The sequence below is a fragment of the Penaeus monodon genome, chromosome 42, assembly GCF_015228065.2.
Source record: "Penaeus monodon isolate SGIC_2016 chromosome 42, NSTDA_Pmon_1, whole genome shotgun sequence".
Lineage (NCBI taxonomy): Eukaryota > Metazoa > Arthropoda > Malacostraca > Decapoda > Penaeidae > Penaeus > Penaeus monodon.
In genome coordinates, this window is record NC_051427.1 from 22,843,644 (window position 1) to 22,853,643 (window position 10,000).

The following is a 10,000-nucleotide window of genomic DNA, read 5'->3' on the forward strand; positions in this document are numbered from 1 at the left end:
GTGTGATCATTTTGCTTTTATTATTGTTATTATTATTATTATTATTATTATCATTATTATCGTTATTATTATTATTATTATCATTATTATTATTATTATTATTATTATTATTATTATTATTATTATTGGTATTATTATTATCATAATCATCATTATTATTATCCCTATTATTATTATTATTATCATTATTATCATTATCATTATCATTATTATTATTATTATTATTATTATTATTATTATCATTATTATTATTGTTATTATTATTATTATTATTATTATTATTATTATTATTATTATTATTATTATTATTATTATTATTATTATTATCATTATTGTTGTTTTTATTATTATTATTATTATTATTATTATTATTATTATTATTATTATTATTATTATTGTTGTTGTTGTTGTTGTTGTTGTTGTTGTTGTTGTTGTTGTTGTTACTATCACTGTCATTATTATTACTGTTATTGTTATTGTTATCCTATCATTATAATTATCATCATCATCATTATTATCATTATTATCATGGTGATGATGATTACAACTTTCCTTTTAATTATCATTATTAAATACTGTTATCACCAGCATTTATCATCATCATTATTATTGCCTTTCGTATATTAATGGCTAAAGTGGTAATGATGATGACAATAATGATGATAATAATAATAATAATAATGATAATGAGTATCATAACGATAATTATAATAATGATAATAATTATGATAATGATGCATAAAGATAACAACACCAACAACAGTAACAACAAACAAACATAATACTTGAATCAGAAAAGCCATTTTTATTTCTTTCTTTTAAAACACCCCCCCCCCCCCCCAAAAAAAAAAAAAAAAAAAAAAAGTGTGTGTGTATGTGTGTGTGTAAATATATTATATATATATATATATATATATATATATATATATATATATATATATATATATATATAAACAATACAGTTAACGTTTAAAATTCAAAACAGCCAAAGTAATATCAATGATTCCCTAGGCTGATGAACGTGTCACGTTTTCTGTGAGTAATGGCGGATGATAAATTTTCACGGGGTCACTAAATAAAACCAGTTTATTTTACAGCGTCACAGAAAGGCCACAAACCAACACGATAAATTCCATACGGTGTGTGGACCCGAATGCCATTTTACTGTCACTAAAATGGCGTTGTTTTTTTTTTTGTTTTTGTTTTTTAAGAATGAGTTTCACTGCGGATATACGTTTGTTTTGGTTCTTTTAGCAGCCAGTAGATGGCATAATTAAGTTAGTAAGGGATAGGAACATAATAGATAGATAGATAGATAGATATGAATGAGTTTCACTACAACTATACGTTTTTTTTATTGTTTTAGCAGCCGGTAGATGGCAGGATTATAATAGTAAGGGATACGAACATATATCCTTTGATGCAGATATCCTACGGGATCACCAAATGACACATACAAAAAAATAAATAAATAAATAAAATAAATAAATGATAATAATAATGATAATGATAATTAATAGATAAAAAAACACTAGCTTACTAAAAATGAACGCACAAAAACCCGTATTGAGATGAACAAATAAAGTAAACAAGCAGATTATTCTACAAGAAAGAGACAACTATAGCCAACCTACGGGGGTCACTAAATACCGTTATAATGAAATAAGACAATTAACAAACTATTTAATTTGTTCTACGGGATCACCAAACAATAAACAAATTATACAAACGTAGAAAAAAGTATGAATGAGAATGAAGATCTTCACAATACAAGCGATATATTAAATGAATCTCTTGCATTGTGAAGATATTCATTCTCATTCATACCTTTTGTACATTTGTCAACATGAATACGATTTATACAAAGAATCATAAATAAGATAAAAGATTATTTATTGAACTGATGACAACAACAAGCTTATTTCTACGGGATCACTGAATGAACATTAAGAATTAAACATTCTAACATAAACAAACAAACAGCATAGATTGTAACATACAGAGACGAACATTATAAATGAAAACAATATAAATAAACGTAAATAAAACAAACAAACACGAAACAGAACTAATGATAAAAACACATAGACAAACAACAACAAAAAACATCACATACATCATTCAAACACGAACAAACAAACAAATTAACAGCTACAAACGAAAAAAAAAAAAAAAAAAAAAAAAAAAAAAAAAAAAAAAAAAAAAAAAAAATATATATATATATATATATATATATATATATATATATATATATATATATATATATATATATACATGTATATATATATATATATATATATATATATGTTATTAACAACCACAACCATACAATAAAAAAAGCAATCATAAAACCGAATTAATTAACGGCAGGGAAAAGAAAAAAAAATATATATAAATCAAAGTAAATTAACTAACATCCACAAACGAAAAAAACAGCAACATCAAACCGAAATAATCAACAGCCACAAACTGAAAAAAAAGAGAGAAAACCATAACATAGCCATCCATCTTAGCTAAAAGATGGCTCCTCTCGCGAAAGTGAATCATGTGTTGCCCTTGTCCCCTCATTTCCCCTCTTCTGAGTCCTTTGGGTACGGGAATATCCTCCAGGGGGAGTCCTAAGGAGGCGGGGCAGGTTTTCCTAAGAATTTGGTATGTTATTGCTACTTTGTTGAGCTTCGGGGATATACACAGTACGTAGGGGAAGGTACTGTGCGTTGGGTTATGGACACATAGAGAAAGGTAGAAGGAGAGAGGAAGGAGATGGTGGTAAATGAAATGATAATAATAATGGTCATGAAAAAAAATGAAGTTTATGATGATGAGGATCAACGAGACAATAAGGAATCGATGATGATGCTGAGGCGGAAGGAAGAAGGAGAAGGGAAAAAGACAGTATCTCACAGCAGTGTCATGGTGAAAAGAAATGTGTGTGTGTGTGTGTGTGTGTGTGTGTGTGTGTGTGTGTGTGTGTGTGTGTGTGTGTGTGTATTCATATATATATATATATATATATATATATATATATATATATATATATATATATATATATATATATACAGATACACAGCGACATCAACAGAGTTCACCAAATAACAATAGACTACAAACATACGAACTTACACCGACCCGCCCATCCACCCACGCGCGCCCAACACCCCCTCCCCCCTCCACTCCTCCACCCCCTCACTCATTACCCACCCCTCCTATCCCGAGACTCACAGGTATCCAGAATCCACACAAACACTCAGTCACAACAAACACAGATACACACGCCCCTCTCCACCACACAACCCCCCACCCCTCCCCCATATAAACACCCCCTCCCCTCCCCCACAAATAAACCCCCCTCCACAAACACCCCCACCCTTCCCCACATAAGCACACCCCTCCCCCACAAACACCCCCCCCTCCACAAACACCCCCACCCCTCCCTCCACAAACACCCCCTCCCCTCCCCCACAAACACCCCTCCCCTCCCCCACAAACCCCCCTCCCCTCCCCACACAAACACCCCTCCCCTCCCCACACAAACACCCCCCTACCCCCACAACCTCCCACCCCCTACCCCTTCCCCTCCCCCCCACAAACACCCCCCTCCCCCCACAAACGCACAGAACAAAGCAAAGGCAGCGGCGGCGGATGACAAGCGCAGGATTATCGTGGTCAAAGATCAATACAGAGTCGCTCTCCCTCTCTTCCCTTGCGCGCAGATGATCAACACTTGCGATTGCAGAGGCACCTGTTTCCCTCTGGGGGTTTTGTTTTGGTTTGCTGTTTGTTTGTTTGTTAGTTTGCTTGTTTTTTGTTTTGTTTATCTTCTTTGTTTTGTTTTGTTTTTGTTGTTTTGTTTTTGTTTTTTGTTTATCTTATTTTTTGTTTTTGTGTTGTTGTTTTTTTTTTGGGGGGGGTTGATTTATTTCATTTTGTTTTTGTTATTGTTTTTGGGGGGTTTCGTTGATTTGTTTGTTTTTGTTTCTCTTTGTTTTGTGTGATCAAGCGCCTTATTTGTTTGTTTATTTCTAAACATTATTATTACTTTTTTTTCTCTCTTTCTCTCTCTTTTTTTTTTTTTTTTTTTTGGGGGGGAGGGTTAATTTGGTTGATTTGTTTGTCACTTTTGTTTTTGTTTTTATTTGTTTTGCTTCTCTTTGTTTTAGATTAATTGTTCATTTGGTTGCGCTATTGTTTCTTTTGTTTGGTTTGGTTACGCTTTTTTGTTTGTTTGTTTGTTTCATTGGTTTGTTTGTTTGTTTGCTTGCTTGTTTGTTTGTTTGTTTCATTGGTTTCATTGTTTGTTTGTTTTTTGATTGGTTACTTTTTTTTTGGGGGGGGTGTTGTTTGGTTACGTTGTTGTTTCCTTTTGTTTGGTTTTATTTGGTTGTTTGTTTTGGTTGTTTACGCTCTTGTTTCTTTTCTTTCTTTCTTTTTTTTTATACGTGTTATTTTTTTTATCAAATTTATTTATTTATTTTTTTTTTATTTGGTTTGATTTTTTTTCCACTCTGAATGTGGGGGGTGGAAGGTGGGGTCGGGGGAGGGGGAGGGGAAGGAGGTGGGAGAGGATGGGGTAGCGGGGGGAAGGGGGAGAGAGGAAGGAGAGGGGGGGCAGGGTGGGGTGGGGGAGGTGGTAGGGAGATTGATCATTTTTTGTCAATGCTGTGGGTGAGGGGGGTAGTGGATGGGGAAGAGAGATAAAACATGAATAAATAAATAAATGAATAAATAAATAAATGAAAATTATCTTTAAATTAGGCATGAATGAAAGTGATGTGAGAGAGAGAAAAAGAAATAGAACGAAAGCGGCAGACAAACAGACAAAACGAAAGAAAGACAGACAGAGAGAGAGGAAAGAGCTACAGTTATCTTCTGAAAGGGGGATGAGAGAGAGAGAGAGAGAGAGAGAGAGAGAGAGAGAGAGAGAGAGAGAGAGAGAGAGAGGGAGAGGGAGAGAGAGAGAGAAAGAGAGAGAGAGAGAGAGAGAAAGCTACAATTATCTGTAATAATAATAATAATAATAATAATAATAATAATAATAATAATAATAATAATAATAATAAAGAAAAAAGATGAATCACAAGACAGTAAATGGATCATTTTCAGAACCGACGCAAAATCTACGCTCTCTCTTATCACTTACACTACGCCATGAATTCCACTTACCATGAGCAACAGTATATTATGATTTAAATCACTAAATGCCGTAAAGACCCCCCCCCCCTAAAAAAAGAAAGTGTGTGTGTGTGTGTGTGTGTAATAATAATGATAATAATAATGATGATAATAATAATAATAATAATAATAGTAACAATAAAAATAATAATAATAATATTAATAATAACAATAACAATAATAATTATTATTATTATTATTATTATTATTATTATTATTATTATTATTATTATTATTATTATTATTATTATTATAATAATATTAATAAAAATCTACTGGTCTTCAAAGCATAAACAGAAGCAAACAAACAAAAACATGGGCTTTAAACCACCGCATGTAAACAGCAAGAAACAACAAAACAGACTTTATAAAGCGCCAGAGTCCATTGTAATTGACAGCAACCAGGTTTATACCCAACTCGAAACAGCAAAAATTATAACAACAGCAGAAACAAACACAAAATAATGATATTATCCAGACTAAGCTAATCAGAGAAGAAAGAGAGAAATGGAAAAGAAGAGAGAGAGAGAGAGAGAGAGAGAGAGAGAGAGAGAGAGAGAGAGAAAGAGAGAGAGAGAGAGAGATGGAAAAGGGGAGAGAGAAAGCTAGAGTTGTTTATCGCGTGAATGCAAACCACAAACGAATGCTATTGAAGATATTTTTTTTATCTAATTGTCAAAAAAAGGAAAGGAAAACATTCAATTAAAAAGATATGAAAGAAAACAAACATATATAAAATATCACACACGCATGTTTCTGCGCGTGCGTGTGTGTGTGTGTGTTTATGCGTGCATGAACGTGTTTGTTTATGCATGTTCGTGTGCGTGTACGTGTGTGTTTATGCGTGTTCGTGTGCGTGTACGTGTGTGTTTATGCGTGTTCGTGTGCGCGTGTTCGTGTGGAGGCAGAGAGTGCAGAACCACTCGAAACCACTACCGTATATGTCTTTAAAGTATCAATCGCTAATTGGGATTTCTATTACGGGATAATTTGATTGGGGTTGAGAAGGGGGGGGGGAGGGTCCCCTACTTGGGAGGGAACTGATTATCCTGTTAGAATTTCACAAGAATTAAGGGAAGCGTAGTAAAAGTGAGTACAAGTAAGAAATCCTATTTGTAGGTTTGTTACTGATGTCTCGGTGTCACATATCAATTGATTTTGATCACGTACAGTAATGTTGAAAGGGTAATAATAATAATAAGAAGAAGAATAGAATGAATAAAATAAAATAAAGAGGAAATAAAAGAAATACAAAATCCTGCATCTATATTTATCAACGGAAAATTTATGTTTTTGATCAAATGGTCAATATGATTGTCAAAGGAAAGAGAATGAGGAATAATAGTAAAAGAATGTCAATAAAACAAAGAGCATAAAACGTATATATACTTATGTATCTATGCTGTGTGTGGCTAAATTTTGACGGTTACGATAGCATAAGATGAAGAATGAAGAATGTATGAAGAATGTCTACATAAAAGGCAATGATATGATGAGGATATAAAATTTTAAAGAGAGCACGACTTAAGTGAGAGCATACGCACAATTCTTTATGTATTGAGTATCATATGGCTATATAATTATAGAATGCCTGAGACAGAACAGAGCACAGAGAAGAGAAAAAGAGACAGAGAAGAGAAAGAGACAGAAAAGGACACAGAAGAGAAGAGAGGCAGAAAAGGACATAGAGAAGAGAAAAAGAGATAGAGGACACAGAGAAGAGAAAAAGAGACAGAAATATATATATATATATATATATATATATATATATATATATATATATATATATATATATACGTATGTATATAGATGTGTGTATATATATACATATACACACATATAAATGTATAAACACATAAACACACCAACATAACGCTCACCAAAGACAAGTCCCCTCCTCCCCCCCCAAAAAAAAAATCAACAGCGACAGCAGCTTCACAACCCCGGAGACAAACGGCCGAAACGACGGAAAATTTTTGGCAGTACCACGTGCGCCGCGACTGTCACGCCCACGGTTAAAGCGGAACGGTTCGGCCTCACACGCGGAGATGGGCGGGGGCGGGGGGGATGAGGGGATGGGCGGGGTGGGGGGGGATGAAAGGGGGTGGGGGGATGGGCGGGGGGGGGTGAAAGGGGGTGGGGGGATGGGAGGAGAGAGGAGGATGGGCCGAGGGGGAGGGATGGGGGGGGGAGGAGGAGAGGAAACTGGAAGAAGGAATAGGAAAGGGGGAATGTAGGAGGGAAGAGAGAGGAATAGGGAAATAAGAGGAGGCTAGAGGAAAATCGGGATTGGTTAGGGATAGAGGGGGAGGGGGTTGATACAAGGAGGGAGGGGGAGGGGCTAGAGAGGAGTGGGGGGGGACAAGGGAAAAAAAGGGAGGGGGGAAGAGGGGGGTAGAGACGGGATGGGAGTGGCTTGGAGGAATGAGGGGAGGAGCCTCGTTGGGGGGAGGGGGAGGGGGGGAGGACATGAGGGAAAGGGGGAGGGGAAGATAGAGTACGGGGGGAGGGGGAGGGGGGGAGCAGCGATGGCAGGGCGGAGCGAGAGGAGAAAGAGAAAAGCGAAAGACAAAAAGACAGGGAAAGAGAATGAGGAAGAGAGGGAGAGGGAGAGAAGGCAGGAAGATAGAGAGAGAGAGAAGGAGAAGACAGATAAATAGATAGAGAGAATGAAAGGGGAATGAAAGAATGAGAGAGAGAGAGAGAGAGAGAGAGAGAGAGAGAAAGAAAGAAAGAGAGAGAGAGAAAGAGAGAGAGAGAGAGCGAGAGGGAGAATGAGAGGGAGAGAGAAACTGAGACAAAAGAGGATAAAATGAATGTGAACAAAAAGGAAAGTGGAGAGGGAGAAAAAAGACAAAGAAAAAGAAAGAAAAAAGAGGAGAAGAGAAAACAAGGAAAGCAGAGGAGAAAGAACACACGAATGAGTAAACAGAGAGACAAATTGAAACAGAGGGAGAGAAAGAAACGAGAAGAGAAGAGAAACACAAAAAGAAAAAGGAGAGAGATGAAGAGGAGAGATATGTGGAGAAAAGGAGAGACAGAAGAAGAGGGAAAAAAGACAAGATAGATAGACTGTTGGATAGACAGACAGACATCGAGAGATAATAAACAGAAAGACAGACAGACAGATGGGCAGACTGGCAGATCTAAAGACAGGACGAACAGACAGACAGACAGACAGACAAACAGACAGACAGATGAGCAGATATAAAAACAGGGCGAACAAACAGACAGACAGACATTGAGATACATAAATGTTAATGAGAAAAGCACCATCGCCCAGTTTCATGCATAGATACATATTTAAGCACAAACATGCCATAAAAAAGGCAGAATGATATATGACATAAATTTCATCACACATTATATACTATTTTGATATATATGGTAATAATAATGTTATGATACATATGATGTATGATGTATAATATATATGTGTATATATATATATATATATATATATATATATATATATATATATATATATATATATATATATATATATATATATATATATATGCGTGTGTGTGTGTGTGTGTGTTTGTGTGTGTGTGTGTGTGTGTGTGTGTGTGTGTGTGTGTGTGTGTGTGTGTGGGGTGTGGTGTGTGTGTGTGTGTGTGTTTTTTATATATATATATATATATATATATAATCGAATAATGTATATGATATATAAAATATTGTACGTAATCTGTGATACACAATATATGATTTAACAATATGATATAGAAGATAATATAGCATGATATTAGCATCATTAGATTTGAAAAGCATCTGACTGTCTGAAAATGGCACACTGTGGCATTGCGTGACCCTGTAGGTGCCAGCGGGAAGGAGGAGGGGGAAGGGAGGTGGAGAGAGGGGGGGGAGATGGACGGGGAGGAGGAGAGGTGGAGGGAAGGCCAAGAAGAGGGAGTGGAGGGAAGGGGGGAGGGAGGGAGAAGAAGGGGAAGAAAGGGAAGAGGGAGAGAGGAAGATGGCGAAAGGAGGGAAAGGGGGAAGGAGAGGGGAAAGGGGATGGTTGAGAGAGGGGAGGAGGAGGGGGAGGGGAAGAGAGTGGACGGGGGGGGGGGGAAGGTTAGTGCGATTGACAATGATCTTTCCTACCTTTACCCCTCCACTTTGCTCTTCTCCTCCTCCTCCTCCTCCTCCTCCTTCTCCCCCTCTTTCTCCCCCTCTTCATCTTCCTCCTCCTCATCTTCCTCTTCCTCCCCCTCCTCCTCCTCCTCCTCCTCCTCCCGCCTCCTTTTTCTTCCTTCTTTCTCCCTCTTTCCTTTTTCATTCTCCTCCCTCCTTCCTCTTCCTCCTCACTTCTTCTCTTCCATTCTTCTCTTCCCTCCTTCTCATCCTCACTTCTCCTCCTCCTCCTCCTACTTCTCCTATTCTCTCTTCCTCCTCCCTTCTGCTTTTTTCTCCTTCCTCCCTCCTCCTTTTCCTCCTCCCTCCTTCCCTCCTTCTCCCTCCCTCTCTCTTTCCCTCTTTCCCTTCCTCTTCCTCCGTCCCTCTCCCTCCTTCCATCCTTCCTCTCCCACTCCCTCCCTCACTCCCTCCCACTTTCCCTTCCTCCTTCCCTCTTCCTTCCTTTCGCCCCTTCCCTCCCTACCTCCCCCCCCCTCTCTCTCTCTTTCTTCCTTCCTCCCTCTTTCCCTCTTCTCTCTCCCTCTCTCCCTCTTTCCCTCTCCCCCCTACCTCCCTCCCTCTTCCTCCCTCCCTACCCCCCTCCCTCTCTCCCTACCTCTCTCTTCCCCCTCCCTCCCTTCCTTCCCTCCCTCCCTACCCCCCTCTTTCCCTCTTCTCCCTCCCTCTCCCTCCTCTCCCCCTCTTCCCC